The sequence below is a fragment of the Oryctolagus cuniculus genome, chromosome 13 (genome assembly GCF_051225735.1).
Source record: "Oryctolagus cuniculus isolate XC-2025 breed Fujian yellow rabbit chromosome 13, ASM5122573v1, whole genome shotgun sequence".
NCBI lineage: Eukaryota > Metazoa > Chordata > Mammalia > Lagomorpha > Leporidae > Oryctolagus > Oryctolagus cuniculus.
In genome coordinates, this window is record NC_142879.1 from 31110433 (window position 1) to 31129898 (window position 19466).

General features: G+C 40.4%; 1 protein-coding gene and 1 pseudogene across 17 annotated transcripts in view; one reads left to right on the plus strand and one right to left on the minus strand.

Annotated features, from left to right (window-relative positions):
• ESRRG (estrogen related receptor gamma) overlaps positions 1–19466 on the minus strand; it is a 657282-nt gene that overhangs the window by 367762 nt on the left and 270054 nt on the right. The window lies entirely within an intron of this gene.
• LOC127483615 (U6 spliceosomal RNA) lies at positions 12811–12910 on the plus strand (annotated as a pseudogene).

Here is a 19466-nt window from a genome sequence, read left to right on the forward strand (position 1 = left end):
TGTCTTCAGAACATCAGGAGCCAGGACATGTGTTGTGTCACCAACTCTACTTCTTTCACCAACCCATAATATCCTTAAAGCAAGAAGTCCTTTCTGCCTGGAGGTGCAGCAGCAACCAGATGGTCACCCTAGATTCCAATTAAGTCAAAGGTGACTCATATTTAAGACAGCCAGAGAACAACCTGGCTGTTTCTCTGAGTTTTCAATGATGTTCACAAGAAGCTGTGCATCTCTCTCTACCCATTCGCAGGAAAGCAACACAACTAATATGAGATACGAAGGTGCTATGATTTCCTAGTGCATTTATGCCAAGAGTCTTACGAGGAGTAAAAGGTTGCTGAAGACTGCTTTATTGCCTCATGTGCCAGATGTGATTTGACAGACACAAATGTAGGAATAGTCTTCTTTGTGCTGATAGAATCCAAAAAAACCTACGAAACTGGAATCCAGGTTCACACTTGTGAAATATATATATATGTGTGTGTGTGTGTGTATATATATATATATAAAATCAAAAATTAGCAAGCAGGATGGCCAGCATTGTGGTATAGCAGGTAAAGACACTGTGTGTGATGCTGGCATCCCATTTGGAAGCTGATTCATGTCCACATGTGAATCTAGTTCCCAGCTAACAGCCTGGGAAAAGTAATAGACAATGGCTCAGGTACTTGAGCTACTCACATGGGAGGCCTGATAAAGCTCATGGCTGTAGTCTGGCTCAGGTCAGGCCTTTGTAACCACTTAGGAAGTGAACCAGCAGATGGAAGACCTCTCTCTCTCTCTCTCTCTCCCTCCCTCCCTCCCTCCCTCCCTCTCTCTCTCTAATTCTGACTTTCAAATGAATAAATAAATCTTTTTAAAAAATGAGCAAACTTGAACAAACACTGGTCTGGGTTACTTCTTTCTTTTTGCCTTGAATGGAATAAAATTATCCTTCCTACCTTGCCCTAAATCCACAATGACTAGCAGTCAAACAGAACGTTGAGTTGTTCCAGAGCTCAAATACTGATGAATAGAAGACAAATGAGACAGATTCTTTTCAAATTTTCTATGCACCTTTCTACATCATCCCCACAAAGAATGCTATTAAGAAATTGAGTTTTGTTTTATTATGTAGTTTGTGAGGGTTTTTTTCCAACCATAACTGGCAAGTGGGAGTTTAAAAATTGTGATTTTATTAACAAATGGAAGACAACCTTTTTTGAGACTAGGCTTTGCAAAATATTCCATCAGGAGAAGTGTTAGGTAGGTCGGAGAGACTAACTTTTCCAAGGTATTAAATTAAAAGATGTTGAATTACGTTAAATGCCCCACATTGAATTGACATTTCCCCTTTTTTAATGCAAGCTAAGATTGATGAAAAATACCACTTATCTACATTAAGGGTCAAAATCTCTCACAAAAGGAGCTTCTGGTTCAACACGCCAGAGCAGAGTCAGTCTTCCATAATCCAGGGACCAGGACGCGGATCACATTCTGATGATCCAATTAATGGTGGGATACTTTGCAATCATCCGGTGAGCAAGGCCCCTAACAGATTGTGGGGCTGTAACATCAATTTCTTAAGTGCATTTAAAGGATTACAAATGTTAGTCCTGGCTTGAGATTGAAACACCTATTGAGGTGCTCTGAACCACATTACTGTAATTGGGTAGCTGAATTAATGCCATTTCTTCTGATGGGCGAGTTGAATACATTGGAATTAAGAGTTCTTTTTTTGCTGTATTTCACTTTCCCATTCTTTCTTCCCTTTTTGTTTCCTTGGAACATAAATCTGAATTGAAATAACTCTTTTTTAATCCAGATAGCTTTAATTACAGCTCTCAGGAACCCAAGTATTGTCCTAATTTTACCTCATACACTGTTTGGGTGTATTCTCCTTTGAGCTTGTTATCTTAATATGCAGCACTTCGACGATGGAAATACAATTCTTTTCTTAATAAAATTCAGGGAATGAGGGGAGGGGAAATGGGAGAGGAACAATCCCCCTTATTCCCCTTCTAGCTAGATGAACCTCTTTATGAACCCAGAGCACAGCACCTGCAATTCATTACAAGGCTTGGGAATTAAGAACCAGGTCCTCCCTAAACCTTTCACTTTTCTGGGGGTCAGCTCAAGTGAAAGTTCTCAATTAGGGAAGAAGTGAATAGATGGGCATTGTCTGCATATTTTAACTCTACCAGAAAAATTTTTTTTATCTCATTTTCCTTTCCCATCTTTATCTCCATGAAGACCCTCAACTAAAGGAAGTCACACAGCGTCACCTCTCTCTTCCAAACCTCCTCAAAGTTGTTTATGTCAGGTGAATCAGATTTAACTCCTCACTCAAGTCTACAGGCCCTACATGCTCTATTCTGGGACGCTCTGGCCTCATCAACCTTCTTTCTGCTCTCCAAAAACAGAGCTCCTTCTCCGTTAAGGCCCTTTGCCTTGGACACTCTTTCCTGAGTCTTTGGTCTACTCCCATAAGGTTTCTACTCAAGACAAACTTGTCAAGAGTGCCCTGACAGAACATTCCTGCACCCCATCCTACTCAAGTCAGCTGCTCTCTTAATCTGCATTATCTTTCTTTACAAACTCACATATTTGTGCAAATTCTGTGATACAGGCACCATACACACTCAGAAAGATGACTTTCTACAGCAGGGACTTTGTTTTGTCCACTCCTATAACTCAAGTCATCAGAACAGTACCTGACACAATTCAAACATTGTTGAGTTCAACTGAGCTGGATTTTTGCAAGGCTGATTTCTGCCTCATTATTTCAGTCTCAGATCAAATGTTTTCTGTACAGAGGACCCCTAAATGACTCCCATCTACAGTAGCACTTTCCCTACCCCCTCCCCAAATTGCTAGCTTATTAACTTGACTTACTGTCTTCCTGTCACTTATTCTCTGACATATTCTTTTTTTAAAAGATTTATTTAAATCTTTAAAAAGTCAGAGTTACAGAAAGATAGAAGGACAGAGAAAGAGAGAAAGAATTTTTCATCTGCTGGTTCACTCCTCTGATGGCTACAATGGTCAGTGCTGGGTCAGGCTGAAGCCAGAAGTCAGGAGCTTCTTTCCAGGTTTCCCACATGGGTAGCAAGAGTCCAATCACTTGAGCCATCCTCTGCTGATTTCCTGGGCCATTAGCTATGAGCTGGAATGGAAGTGGGTCAGCCAAGACACAAACCAGTGCCCAAATGGGATGCCAGCACTGCAGGCAGCACCTTTACCTTTGTGAACGATGCTGGCCCCATCCTCTGACATATTCTATGGATGATTACGTCTGTATGTATGGGTAATATATTTTTTGTATGTTTTCCCACTATAGTACTTAGAGTCCATGAGGACTGATAAATGTGTTCCTATCTTGCTTACTTTGGTGTCTTTAGTGCTAAGAATTGCATTTGGCATGCAAAAATGATATCACAAATATTTGTTAAATGTGAATGAATCTAATTCAACCAGAGGTAGTTAGTCACAGGCAAAGAGCCTTGGTCAAAATAGTTACAGAGGACACAAATTCTTCTCACCTATTTCTATCAGTGGCACAATAAAGAATCTAAATAACATGAGGAACAATATTCATCATGTACTCCACCTCTGATAGAAAAGCAAAGCAGGTGGCCAAAGTCATTGTGGGCTTTGGCAGGGAGGCCTAGAAGAGCTGAAACAGAGAAGTTTCCATGAGAGCAAACTGGCCCTTGGCAAAACCAAGAAAGAGGTGATGCCTGTCAAGCTGCTCCCTACACTCCTGGTCTGCGCCTGCTCCCTGTTTCTGAGCTGTACTGTTCCCCACATTCTGCCAAGTACCCAGTGGCCTACTGTAGTACCTGCCTCAGCTCTTTCCTTTCCCCAGAACACTCCTCCTCTAGAACTTTCTGACTCATGCTTGGGCTTCTTCCAAAACATGCAAATTCAAGCATCACACTCTTCCAAGTCTTTAGCCTTAGACATAAGCTAATGTCATAAACCTCTGGATCTGCAAAGCAATGGCTGGCACTAGGAGTGAACAAGACCCTGCCCTGCTAGAAAAGTGATCCAAACATATCCTCCACCTGAGACACCTCTGCTCCACTCTCTGAAGAGGAGGAAAAGGAGACTTCCTGTCTACTACACCAAGAAGGAAACAGCCTAAAGAAATTCCCCATTGCCCCTTCTCTTTGCTTATTACAGTAACTGTCTCATCTTTATTTAAATTCCTAATAAAAGCAATTTTTTAAAAACACAGTTGAAAATTTAGATCATGTAAATAGAGGAAAATTTAAAGTACTCTTAATCCTCAAATCCCTAAATAATTACTTTGTAGTTTCTTTTTAATCTCTTTTCTTTGGACATTTTTCCATAGTTAATATCTTAGCTTATATTTAGTTTTCAAACCTACTTTTCCCCACTTACTGTATTGTGAAAGTATTTTCATGTCTTTAAAAATTCTTGCTCAACATTTTAGGCAGGATAGAATATCTCAATACAGGGATTCATTGCAATTTACTTAGCAACACCTTAGTAAACTGTTGGGCTATCTTAAAATATTGACTTATAAACAAGGAAACAATAAGCCTATGTTATTGTCTAGAGGGGCTGGAAAACCTTTTCTATAGAGGGTCAATATTTTAGGCCATAAGAACCATACAATCTCTGCCCAGCTACTCAGTTCTGTGCAGCCATTGACAATATGTAAAATCAATGGCTGTGGCTATGTTCCAGTGAAATTTTTATTCACAAAACAGGTATTGGACAAGATATGACCTAAGGGCAGTATTTTGCCCACCAGACACTTGGTCTCGATCTCTGACTGCTTTCTCAGAAGGTCTGTAAGTAGAATCACTGGTTCAAAAGATGAGAACATTTGTAACACAGTTTCTATACACATTGTGATCTTAAATATGGTGGTTTGCTTGCTTTTTCATGAACTCATTCATTCAGTAACTCAGACCCATTAACATTACTCAACAAGGAAGAAAACTGAGGCCCAGATAAAGCTGCCGATTTTTCATTTCATTTGGCACTGCCCTTCTGTAGTTCTCCTCAAAGGCAGACACTGTATAAATGATTCAGGGGCAGAAGGGAAGCTCCCAAAGATACTGATTGCAACAGTGCAATTGCTAAGAATAGACAGTTTCTTGGATTCTCAGGGCTTTGATAACTCCATTTTCCTTCCAGGTAAGTAATTCAATGGCAGTCAGCTGCAGGGTGACAATTGCTTTTTTTATTTTAAAATGAGTATGACAAGAGATGGTTAATCCTGGACTGTGATTACTGCTTAGGTTACAGAGGTAAGTTGACAATACCAGGTATAGTTCCTCTAGGCCTGCTGTGCAGTTTCTGCTACCAGGACTCTGAAGATGTGTGAGGGTATAAATGTCTTCCATCTAAAGTTTTCGAGCAATATTTAGTGTTTTCATCATAATTCTGCTCTCACATGGCATTATGCTCCGGTTTTAATTTTATTTAATAAACTGTATAGGAATAGAAAGCCCATTTGCTATTTGTCTTTATTCTCAGCATAAACGTATCCTCAGTCAATCTCAAGGAAATTCAAAAGGTACTATGATTGAACTGGAGTAGAAAAGAAAGGGATAAATTTTAATTCCTCAATTGACTTTCTTCAGGGGACCACCAGCACTTTTTGCATCCTGTCATGTTTTCTTCCTGACTGTACCAATTCATCCCTTCCCCTCAGCCTATCAGAGATGATGGGGCTGGAATGAATCTTGTGAGTCATTTTAGTCCAGACTCTGATGCTGCCTGAGCAGTCTTCATTATTCTCAGGCATGGTGTGTCTCCCTAAATAGGGCATGTCCAGGTTTGTGAGTAGGCTGTGTTAGGAAGAGCATTAAACCCAGGTGAATTTGTGCTTCATGTATGGTCTCTAAACAAAGCACCATTACTGTTGAGCTGGAGAGCCCATAGACACTGGGCATCCAGTCGGGAAGAAACTGGTGGCAGCTATGACCTCTAATGCTCTAAAACAATACTATTGAGGGATCAGACAGGGAATACTCTATTCTTGCATCCTTGTAAAACATTTATTGTATTTACTTGAAAGGCATAGTTACAGAGAGAGAAGGAGAGACAGAGAGGAGAGTGAAATTTTCTACCTGCTGGTTCATTCCCCAAATGCCCACAAAGGCCAGGGCTGGACCAGGTGGAAAGCAGGAATGTGGAACTCCATCTAGTTTCCCGTATGGGTGGCAGGGGCCCAGTCACTCAGGCTATCTTCTGCTGCTTTCCCAGGTGCATGAGCAGGGAGCTGGATCAGGAGTGGAGCAACCGGGTCTCGAACCAGTGCTCATGCGGGTTGCGTTGTCGCAAGCCGTGCCACACCACTTGGCCCATTTTTTTTTTTTTAAATATAAATAAATGCTCTTACAACATGGTAGAACATGTTGAACATGGTAGAACAGGTCATCATTTCACAATCTTAGCACTAGTAACACTGGGGACATAGGATTCTTTGTTGTGGGAGCTACCCTGTACATTGTACAATGCTGAGTGGCATCCCTGGTTTCCACCAGAGGCCAGGAGCTGGCTGCCCTGTTTTATCAACCCAGAATGTCTCCAGGTATGGCCCAACGTCTCCTGGGGGTTGGAGGTGAGTAAAATCATTTCAGTTAAGGAGGACTTAAAATGGCAACTCAAAGGTAGCAAAGAGCCATAAGCACATGGTGTACTTGGCGATTTCCTTGTTGAAAATGTTTCCAGTCTGCCAAAGGGAGCAAGAACCACTTCCCTGAGCTCTCTCCGGACACGTGAACGTCTTCTCTACCTGTGGGTTTCTCTACTTAGCAGTCATCACAAAACCACATGTGTCTTGGCCTGTTTTTTTTTTTTTTTTTTTAACTCATTAGGTTGCCCTGCTCAAAATGATTTACACGTAGACAATTAAACTTAAGCCCTAAGGACTAGTTAACTGTTTAGCAGTGTATACATTTCATATAACCATTTCCATACATCTAGTTTTAAATTCATTAACAAAAATTAATGGCCTCCGAGTGCTCTGCATTGCGCAGCATGTTGCTATGCTGTGCCTGCTAAATTGCCGCCTTCTATCACTCCTCCAGCCATCGCAGAGACAGTTAAACTTTGCTGTGCAGGAAATGTTGCCTACCAATTTGCAGCAAAGCTCATATTTACTATATTTAGTGTGAATCATTGACGGAACCTCAGAAAATATTTGTCTCTGTTTGGTGTGTCTTTGGAACATTCCATCAGCTTTAGGGAACAGCGCATGCACTTTTGTCACTCTGAAAAATTATTGAGAAGCATTTAATAGGCAATATTAGCTTTGCATATGCATTAGAATTATATATTTTATGAATATATCTTTCAACATAAAGTCCCCTAACTACACTTAAATATCTTGTGTTTTTTCTCCTGGCATGCTCTATGAGAATAAAATGCCTTTCTGATTGAACTACTAAGGATCCATTCATTATCTTTTAATTTCTGAATATCAATATAAAGAGAAAAATTAAGCGATCTCTTTTCTAAAATCTTACCACCACATTTTGACATATTTTGAAATTTTTTTATAATCTAAAAAATATTCCCTATGAAAAAATAATCCTCAATCATAATTTACCAATGTTTATAGTGTTCACCTCAGGTTTGAAAGAGAGTCAGGGTGAACTAATTCATTGTTTACACTCAGAATCCTAGGTGGCCAGTCCCATAAAGGTAGTACAATGCACTGTATCTTTCTTCTCCGTACTTATCTTAATCTTAATAACTAGCCAGACAACTGACTCCAGAGTCTGAGGCTTATCAACTGGAATTCGTCACATGAACCCAACAGAAGACAAGAAATGCATTATACAGCACTGCTATACAAACCATTATCTTTCGATATTTAAAGGTATGCATTCAAAAGCCTATATAAGGCTTTTATTTATTTATTTATTTATCTTGTGCTGAACTCAAATTCCACTTGTTCCTATTACGTTTGATAGCAGATCAACAGAAATTCTCTTGTTAGGTGTTATCTGCAAAAAGGAGTTTACTCCCAAGAGATCAAAAGGATTCTTCCTGCTTCATTTCAGCATTGGCTATCGGGAACAATCTGCTTACAAAACTCGCTTTGATACGGATTATTTAGCAAACATATTAATAATAACATAAAAAAGCCCATGTCCTTCAGATATTCAGAAATGTCAACTGCTTTTAGTTGAAATTTCAGTGTCTTCCCATTAGGAGGTTGCCTGGATTCCTTCAGTGTAGTTTACACAAACAACAGCAATATTGAGCCATCTGCACTACAGTTTTCCCAGATCATGTCCAGGGTTGAAAATAGGGCATGACTCTTTTACGAAATTTATTCCTTTGGTGGATGATTTATTGCAAATATTTCTGATTACGGTTTCAAATTTTTATTCTAAATAAATAGAGACTCTGAGAGGTAGAATGCACTGAAGTTTGCATCTACTATAAAGATTTTTTTTACTAATTTTATAGGATATTTTATTATGTCCATAATGAGCTACATATTTTTATTGGGTCTTCAAACAGAAAACACACAATTTAAAAATGTAGATGACTGCATAAGCAGCACCTTCCAAGTGAATATTATCTTTGAAAATCACTGTTTCTGATTTTTTTCAAATGAAATGAATTGTGAAACTCTTTGTTGAATAATAGTTATGTTTCTTTTCAACTATGCTGCTGATCCAAATATACTTTCTAACAAATGTTATCTATTACCTTTTCTCTTCTTCAGAAAAAAAATCAGTCCATTAGCTACTTTACAGAGTTACAGAGAGAGAGAGGTCTTCCATCCGCTGGTTCACTCCCCAGATGGCCACAAGGGCCAGAGCTGCGCCGATCTGAAGCCAGGAACCAGGAGCTTCTTCAGGGTCTCCCACACGGGTGCTGGGGCCTAAGGACTTGGGCCAGCTTCTACTGCTTTCCCAGGCCATAGCAGAGAGCAGGATCAGAAGAGGAGCAGCTGGAACTAGAACCAGCACCCACATGGGATGCTGGCGCTTCAGGCCAGGGTGGTGTTAACCCGCTGCACCACAGCGCCGGCCCCTTGAATCCTTTTTTTTTTTTTTTTTTTTTTTTTTTACAGGCAGAGTGGACAGTGAGAGAAACAGAGAGAAAGGTCTTTTGCCATTGGTTCACCCGCCAATGGCTGCCGCGGCTGGCGCGCTGTGGCCGGCGCACCGCGCTGATCCGAAGGCAGGAGCCAGGTGCTTCTCCTGGTCTCCCATGGGGTGCAGGGCCCAAGCACTTGGGCCATCCTTCACTGCACTCCTGGGCCACAGCAGAGAGCTGGCCTGGAAGAGGGGCAACCGGGACAGAATCCGGCGCCCCGACCGGGACTAGAACCCTGTGTGCCAGTGCCGCAAGGCGGAGGATTAGCCTAGTGAGCCATGGCACCGGCACCCTTGAATTCTTAACATTAAGGACACATTGCTTATGGTGGGAGTGACATGAAGTTCATTAACATTTGCATCCTTAAAAACCCACTGTTGGTGGGAATGCAAACTGGTTAAGCCACTATGGAAGTCAGTCTGGAGATTCCTCAGAAACCTGAATATAACCCTACCATACAACCCAGCCATCCCACTCCTTGGAATTTACCCAAAGGAAATTAAATTGACAAACAAAAAAGCTGTCTGTACCTTAATGTTTATTGCAGCTCAATTCACAATAGCTAAGACCTGGAATCAACCCAAATGCCCATCAACAGTAGATTGGATAAAGAAATTATGGGACATGTACTCTATAGAATACTATACAGCAGTCAAAAACAACGAAATCCGGTCATTGGCAACAAAATGGAGGAATCTGGAAAACATCATGCTGAGTGAAATAAGCCAGTCCCAAAGGGACAAATATCATATGTTCTCCCTGATCTGTGACAACTAACCAACCACAAAAAAGGAAACCTGTTGAAGTGAAATGGACACTATGAGAAACAGTGACTTGATCATCCCTTGTCCTGACTGTTGATGTACAATTTAATATTTTATCACTTTTAGTATTTTTTTTGTTCTAGTTAATACTATTGGTTGAACTCTGTAATTAACACACATTTATTCTTAGGTGTTTAAATTTAACTGAAAAGTGATCCCTGTTAAATATAAGAGTGGGAATAAGAGAGGGAGGATATGTACAATTTGGGACATGCTTAATCGGACTAGCCTCAAATGATGGAGTTAGAAATGTGCCAGGGGATTCCAATACAATCCTATCAAGGTTGCATGTACCAATGCCATCTCACTAGTCCAAGTGATCAACTTCAGTTCACAATTGATCACACTCATAGGTTATGAATCAAAGGGATCACACAAACAAGACTAGTGTCTGCAAATGCTAACTGATAGAATAAAAAAGGGAGACAACGATCCAACATGGGAAGTGGGATACACAGCAGACTCATAGAATGGCAGATGTCCTAAACAGCACTCTGGTCTCAGAATCAGCCCTTAAGACATTCAGATGTGGCTGAGGAACCCATGAGAGTATTTTAGGCATAGAAAGCCAAGACACTCTGGAAAAAAAAAAAAAAAAAAAAACACCCTAAATGAAAGATCTCTGTGAGTGAGATCCCAGTGGAAAGAATGGGCCATCAAAGGAGGAGGTACCTTTCTCTGAAGGGAGGAGAGAACTTCCACTTTGACTATGACCTTGTCTAAATAAGATCGAAGTCAGAGAACTCAAGAGGCTTCCATAGCCTTGGAAACTCATGACTAGAGCCTAGGGAGATTTCTGACGCCATAAACAAGAATGTTAAATTATTAAGTCAACAACAGGAGTCACTGTGTACTTATTCCTCATGTAGGATCTCTGTCCTTAATGTGTTGTCCAATGTGAATTAATGCTATAACTAGTACTCAAACAGTATTTTACACTTTATGTTCTGTGTGGTGCAAACTGATGAAATCTTTACTTAAAATATATTAAATCGATCTTCTGCATATAAAGATAATTGAAAATGAAAAAAAAAGAGATATAGTCAATATTGAACTCACCACAGGTAATTTCAAAACAAAGACCTCTTTGAAAAATGGTACCATATTTGGAGACATGCTAACAATTAGATATAGTGAAACATTTGGATGTGTATCTTTGATCGAATAACTGTCTAATTCATTGGATTTCTATCTCATTTATAGCAATTATCAAAGGTGCATTTGTTTACAACACTTCAAGATTTGCAAAATCGAAGGTAGTAAAATTTAATATGAAAAGGATATATATATATATTTTCCTAGGAATTAAACTCTTCCTATAATCTGTAATAAATATCCTCTTGTTTTCCAAAATAAGAATGAGAAAGATTAATGATAGTTATTGAAGGTTTTACAGTTCTCACTAAATCTATTGCTGAAGCATTTACCAAGAATGAAGGGCACAAAAGTTCTGTGGAAATATTCCTTAGGAGATATGCTAGATAATATCAAGATATTTTATCAAGACTGTAGTATGAAGTACTAATGAATGTTTATCTTGAAGACTTGGTCTTCTAGTAACTTGAGCCTAAACAGAACAAAGCACAGTTTATGGATATGTGTTTAGATGCAGAGTTTACTTAACTAATACATGCAAAATTCTCTGTGCCAACACTGGGTGCTGGTTTTACTGAATATATTTTATATTGGATCACATATTGTGATGTAATCATACTTTTCTGAACTCTTCTTGGAATTTCAGGCAGGACTAGAAAGAAAGGTTAAAGATCTATCCCTAATTAGAAAGATAATTTTTTGTAAAGCAGGAATACGTACCCTTTTCAGAGTGCCCACTCATAACTAAAGCTATCCACTCTGAATCAGCCTGACCTTAGACCAGTGAGATGCATTTGCCATTTCCCCTTCCACTTGGCATCATAAGCAGTTTTGAAACACACAGCAGTTTAACTTATCATGGACTGAATGTTTATGACACCCCACCCCCACTCAAAATTCATCCATTGCAATGCAAGGTAATAGCATTAGCAGTTGAAGACTTGGAAAGCAATTAGGCCTTGAGGCTAGGGCCCTCATGGATGGTGGATGGGATTAGTGGCCAGAACGCTCCTCTCCCCACCACCCACTCACACTTCTGCCATGCAAGGATATAAAGAGAAGGGGGACCTCACTAGAACCTGACTGTACTCTGAGGTTTTGCAGCCTCCGGAAGTATAGAAAACAATTTCTTCTGCTTGTAAGCCATTTGGCCTTTGGTGCTTTGTTACAGCAACTCAAACTAAGATGTCCCTGTTGCCTGCCAGCTTGCATCTCCCACCAACCCTACTAAGTAAGGGTCCTGTTGTGTGTTCATAAACATTATGAAAATAAACAAGACCCATCAAACAAATATTAGAAACTGGCATTTAAGGAGAGCAAAAAACTCACATGAATTGGGCCATGATGGCATCACCTTTATAAAACAAAGAAGTATTAGGTATGGCTCAGTGAAAAGGAAAGAACCCAAAATCTTGACAAGGTACCTTCAGAATGGGCAGGAAGAAAGAACAGAGAGGGGAGGGCATTTGGTGTAGCAGTGCGGATGCCTCTTAGGATGTCTGAGTCCTATATTGGAGCACCTAGGTTTGAGTTCCAGCTCTGCTCCTGATACCAGCTTCCTGCTGATTGTGCCCTGGGAGGCAGCTGGTTATAGCTTAAGAGTTAGTTCCTAGCAACCATGTGGGAGACCCAGATGGAGCTCCTGGCTCCTAGCTTTGCTCTGGCCCAGCCCTGGAAGCTGTAGACATTTGAGGAGAGAATCAGCAAATGGAAGACCTGTCTCTGTCTATCCATCCATTTGTCCATCCACCTCTCAAGTAAATTAGAATTTATAAAAAAGAAATAATGGTGAGCAAGAAATAACCAGTGCTTGCTTTGGCAGCAGATATACTAAAATTGGAATGATATAGAGATTAGCATGGCCCTTGGGCAAGGATGACTTGCAAATTCATGAAGCATATTAAAAAAAAAACTAGATGAAACATATGAAACATACTACTGCTAAGTTTACTAGAAATCTAAAACTTAATGCAAAATCAAAGCAAAGAGAAAAAACTCATTTCTCAAGAGTTGCTTATGCTTGGTTTCCTTGGAACTTAAGAATGTTCCTTCAAAATTAGATTTAGTCTAAGGCCTTCATCCTTGAAATTCATTATCATCATCTTTAAAGGGGTTAGCAGCTGTCTTCATAGAGACTACTGATATATACTGTGTTCTTGGCACTCTCTTACAAGGATGCTAATAAAGAACCAGTATTAGTTAATCAAGATGATGAACACAACAATGGTAAGCAGGATATTGTGAGGAAATTCCTTCAAGTTGAAACCATGGCACGCACATTGCAGTTAAAGACATTTTAAATAAGATCAGAGAGTTTTGATGTAACTGCAAAAACAGCTCACGTATCTGCTAAGATTTTATTGTCTGTCACACATATTTTGGCAATTTAAGATATCCTGTAGTTTATTTCCACAATGAGATTATGCACTCCTGGAAAGCAAGAAAATATTTTTGTTTGTCTTGCTTAATATAGGAAAAAATTGAGCATAGATAAGCAGGAATTTAGATGCTAAGTTACACTGAATTTTGAATAAAAGTTGGTATATGGGATGCCTTAAGAATCTTAGATTTATTGAGAAAAATTGAGCTGGATCACCTGATTTTTCTAATATAAAATTAAAGCCTCAAATGACTGAGACCAAATCCAGTCAGGATGTTTAGCTCCAGAAATAGGACTTACCCAGCCATGTTTTCTTACTTCCCATCATGGTTCTTGCCAGACCAAAGTTTAATCGTTCTACTCTTTTTTTGATAGATTTCTTTATTTTAAAACTTTATTTATTTTCATTTTTTTATTTGAAAGGCAGAAAGAGAAAGACACAAAAGCAGAGAAAGACCCCCCCATCAGCTGGTTCACTCCCCAAATGCCTTTGGCAGCAAGGGCTAAGCCAGGCTGACCTCAGGAGCCTAGAACTCAATCCAGGTCTCCCATGTGGGTGGCAGGGACCCAAAGACTTGTGTCATCATCAGCTGCCTTCTAGGGTGCACATTTACAGGAAGCTGGAGCAACAGTGGAGGAGTCAAGACTCAAATTGGGCACTCTGATATGGGATGTGGTGGTCTCAAACGGAGACCAACCAATGTGCCAGATACCCCTTCATGTTCTACTTTCTCAATACACATTTGAGTCATTTTGACTATAGCCCCTGCTACTTTGCAGGTCTAAGAAGACAGTACTATCTGTCTGCTACATGTATTTTGTGTAAATGAGATATTATAGAAGTGTCATTCACCTACAGTATATTAGTCTATTAAAACCCCTTCCTTTTGCAACCACTTCTCAAACTTTGTAGTGCTCTGCCTTGGTTGAGGACATAAACACATGTCCAAAATGTTTGTACCCTGATAGGTATGTATTATGCTAAACAAATGAATCAAGTTAAAGGTGAAAAGAGCCAGGTCTCTTGTAAAGCAGTGTGGACAAGCTGAGTAGCAGACTAGTAGCAATAAGAAGTGAAAGACCCCGAAATCTAGGCCTAATTTGCAAAGTGAATGCAACATGGTTATCAACCCACCCATCACAGGCTACCAGTTAGCTCCCATATATTGTGTTGATATTATCACAATCAACTGCAAAAATGTACAGTGATACACATTCCTCCTATAGAATAATGAAGTCCAAACTCTTTGGTATGATATTTTCCATTTTCTCTACATTCTCCCCCAACTTAGCATCCTACTTAGCAATGACACTCAGCTTCCACATACCCTGCCTCTCCAGTCCCTCCACTTTTCTGTGTCTTTCTCCCTCCTCCTTATCTTTATTCATGTAGTCCCAGAACTTTAAATGTCGTCACTATGCACATTCACTTCTCTTCCTTTATGCCCCACTCCTAATGCATCCACCCAGCATGCTCTACCTCTCCCTCAAAGACCAGCTGAACTGGACTCCTTATGGGGCCATTCCTTCCTTATCTTTCAAGCTCCAATGAAGCCTTCGTTGAGGTGAACATCCACACTGAATTGCTTTCAGGCCATCTTCCACCAACTTCCAGGCCACAGCAGAGAGCTGGATCGGAAGAGGAGCAGCCGGGACTAGAACCGGCCCCCATATGGGATACTGGCATTTCAGGCAGGGGATAAACCTATCGCACCACAGCACCAGCTCTCAGATCTTTGTATACTTTTTAAGTACCCAAATGTATACGTGAGTACAAATATAAATAGCAGCTCAATACATTTTGTTGAGTGAAATTTACTCAACAGTCCAACCCAAGAATATGCATCTATTCTACTTTGACTTCTTAGGTCAGGAGAAACAGATACATGTGCAAACAATGGACATGATAATGTCTTTACAGAGCCCATGGCAACTACTTATGACTGCCTGACTGCCTTAGCTGATGGATGCCAGAAGTGGACAGTCACATGGCTCAGTCCTCTAGAAGTACTCTGCTCTTGAAAAATACCTGTGGAACAACAGATTGCGCCTGGCTGGAGTCTGTCGGGTTGGGCTTTGAACTCAATGGGTCAATGTCAGGCTCAGTTATGGAGGAAGTTGTCCTGTGTGTATTTTTGTCCAGAAGAAAAAAGGTAATATTCTTTGTTTTTAAAAATTACTCAGGGCCTATGGGCAACTGATATGATACTTGGATTCAAAACATGGAGACAAAGAACATTCCCACTGAAACTGGCTTGAACAACAACAGGGCTTATGGACACAGCCATGTGCCTGGCAACAACAGACACCTAAATAACAACAAACAGGAGCCTGTCTTTTGCTGAAAGTTTCTGCTAACGTCATTATGATTAACTTGATTGTTTATTTGGTGCCAAATGTTCTATGAACTCTCTCATTGAAATCCTAGGAAAATTTCTGTGGGTACTACTATTACTCCAATTTACAGGTGACTAAAGTTAAACTCTGAAAATACTATACACATTCAAAAGGACCTATCTGTGGCCAGCTGGAGTAGAAAACAAAATGCTTTTTTTAAGAAAATGATTTGACAGGCAGAAAGACATAGATCTTCTATCTGCTGGTTTGCTCCCCAAATTCACAGCTGGATTGAACTGAAGCTAGGAGCCTGGAACTCATTCCAGATCTCCACATGGGTGGCAGGAACCCAAACACCTGAGCCGTCACCTGCTGCCTCCTAGGGGGCACATTGGCAGGCAGTTGTAGAATGGGAAGTGGAGCTGGGATTTGAACCCAGGTACTCTGAAAAGGGAGTCCCAGTTGGTGCCTTAAACCCTGAACCAACCACCTGCTTTTCAAACTTGGTGTGAAGAAAGTCCTGCCCGGGTGGCAACAACTCCGAATACACGACACATGTGAGGATGATTCCCCTCCGTGCCGCATCTACACTGAACCCCCGCCATCAGCCTTTCCACGGCCACTCACAAACAAGCCAAAACATCAAACCGCAAGTCTAGCTGCCAGGATGCCAGGCGATGAATGCTTCTGCAGAAAATGCTTCCAAACAGCAGCTGCCTTGAAACCCGGCTGAGCGAAGGGGCTGTGTATTTTGTGGTGTGTTCTTCCCCTTTCCATTCTCATTTCTTCCTCTCATGTTTACGGACTTTATCTCAACGCAAGGTAAGGCAGTGGTGCTGAATAATGATGAGGTGCTTCCTTCTACACGGCAGCGGGATAGCCGGAGAGTTTCAGGAAGTTTGCAAATCATCAAGTGTTTTCTTTTTATTGTCATCAAAATCATTATTACCTGCGTCACTGTGTTGACACCTGTGGACCCCAAAGAGGCAAAGTATTTCGGTTTTCTCCTTTTTTCCCACTGTGTCCTCTGGGATTATGACTCAGTTCCTTTGGCTTTTTATTTAAAAAAAAAAAAAAAACTTTCTATGAAAAGAAAATATGGAATTGATGCACGTATATTGGGTAGATGGAGACATGGATCAACAGAGCTCAAAAGTGATGTGGAAGAAATTTTCCTGGGAAGCGTGATGGGCACTTTTTCTGCACGAGTATTACTAATTGCTTAATCAATGTGCCTGTTTCTGTCTCTCCTGCACACACACATCCGCGCACACACTTAGGAAAGAACACACACCATCTGACGGTGAAGAAACTCACCGTGACCAAAATTGCTTTGGACCAAGACCATCTGTGACATCAAAACAGTTTATGACAGAAAGGACCCAGGTACAGGGAACCCACAAAATAGCAGCTTATTTAAAAACCAAATCCACTCCTTATTGAAAGTGGTGATATTTGAAGCACACACAAGTAAAACTAATTTAACCTTTGGAAAGTTATCTCTGGAGACAAGAGTCAAAATCCCTTTATAAGATTTTTAAGCACTGCAATTATTGACGAGGAGTATATTACTTCAGTTTTCTCTGATCAGGAAGAGAGAAAAAGAGAAAAACCCACAAGAGACATCAGCAGCTGTCAGGCTGTTTTCCAACTGCAAAGAGGTAGTTTACAGTGGGCTTGTGCCAGTCTCTTAAGACCCAGTTAAGAAGCCTTTTTAAAATGCCTTAAAAAGCCAACTCATACATTAATCAAGTTGAGCCCTCGTCCATACTTACTGCAATACATCAATTACTATGTCTTTTTTTTTTTTTAATAAATTCCGGTTGACAGCAGACACCTTATTAAGGCCCACTAAAATGATACAATAAGTAGAAGGCTATTAATATTGCTCTTTTTCCTCCCTGCTATTGTCTTGCTGTGCTGGTCTGCAAACACATTCAGGCTGCATTACAATTAATGCCAGTGGAACTCCTTCTAACGACTTCCAGCTTGCTAATTTTTTACGCTAATAATAAAAAAAGGCATTGCTATGCAAGAACGACCCCCTTTTATCATGCTAGCATAGCACACCAGAGAGTGTCTGCTATTGTTCACATGAAAGACAATTAAACCCTGGAACATCAAACCTAAAAATGACAATCTGCTAACCAGCACTGGGCATTGCTCAATGGTTTCTTCTATTTTCTGAACTGATAGAAAACAATTCTCTAAAGACACTTCTTTCCTGTTCTCCTTTAACCACCCTTTGGGGGGGAAAAACTTTAAAAAAAAAATACCCTTTGCTGATTTATGCATCTCTGCTTAGAATTTATTAACTGTCTAGGGCCAATTTCACTTCAACACCCCTATTGCCTGCAGGTTTAAATTCTGGACACATCAGAAGAAATGCACCAATATCACCCACATGGTATCACATTTAAAAATAAACATTAGAAGCATTCTTTAAAAATGCACACAATATAAAAGTCTAGAAGGAGGAAAAAAAAAATCTCATTCTGCAATTCTGTGTATCTCATCATCTCTGGGGATCTTGCCAGAGTCACAGGGTATTCTAAACACTAAGTCTAGTCCAGATGCTAATTTTCCACTAAGCCAAAGTAAAAAAAAAAAAAAAAAAAAACACCACCCTGTTCCTTCATTCTTAGCAATATAAAGATTCATTCACCAAAACACATGCTCATTTACTGGAAAAAGTACCCCTTGTTGGGCTTTATTTATAACACAGAGAACATAAATATACTCACTTAGAAGTTCACTGACTTTCTCAAATAATTTTCAAATTGTGACTGGCATTCTGTCCATAGAATAATGAAGACTGGAATGAGTCAGAGAGCCCCAGAAGTCACCTTGACTATGCTACCTGCTCACCTTGAGATCTTGATCAAATCTTCTCACCTCTCTGAACGCATCTCTTCGTGATAAAATAAAACGGAAAAATAACTCTTTCTTCAAGCACAGTTAGAATAATGAAACGAGAAGATGGATATGAAATGATAGGAAAAGCAGACCACTACAATGACAATAAATAAATAAATGAAGTCACTGGATGTCCTCACTAGAATTGCAGTAAAAGTGTTATTTTCTGTTTAGCAGCTAACGACTCCCAGATGCTAGGCACGGCCACACCTTACATTTCATCAGCAAGTTTCCAGTGAAGGGGCTGGCATAGTAGGTTCTTTATATTTGATACTTTATTTAATTTTCACAAGAGTTCTCTTGCTGGGGATGACCTTTAGGCACCCGCAGGGACCTTGATAAGGACTTTTCTTCCCCGGAAGTAGGCCTCTCCATTCCCAGAAGTGTAGGCCTTCCCTCCTTGCAGATCCCAAAGCTACCATCCCGACCTTTTGATGATAGGAAAGGGGGTGACCATGAGTCTCTGGCTACTTCCTGCTGACTGTGGACGTCGTCTACAGGGGCCTGCTGGGGGTATCTTGGGGCTCCGCAGGGACAGGCATGTAAGGATGGAGAAGCATCTGGTTGACTGCCTGGTTGCTGAAGGCCTGTAAACACTCAAACAGACACTGTAGTATACAAGTCAGGGTGAGAATAACAACCAATGATCCTAAGGACACCTTGCATTAACAAATGAGACAAATGAGACCCAGCAAGATTTGGTGACTTGCCTAAGTGGCAGAGTTGAGATTTAGTGATTTACCATGATTTTGAATCAGGGTCCTAAGGTGGGCATTTGGCACCAAGGTTAAGTTGCCTCTTGGGATGCCCCACCCCACATCAGAGAGCCTGGT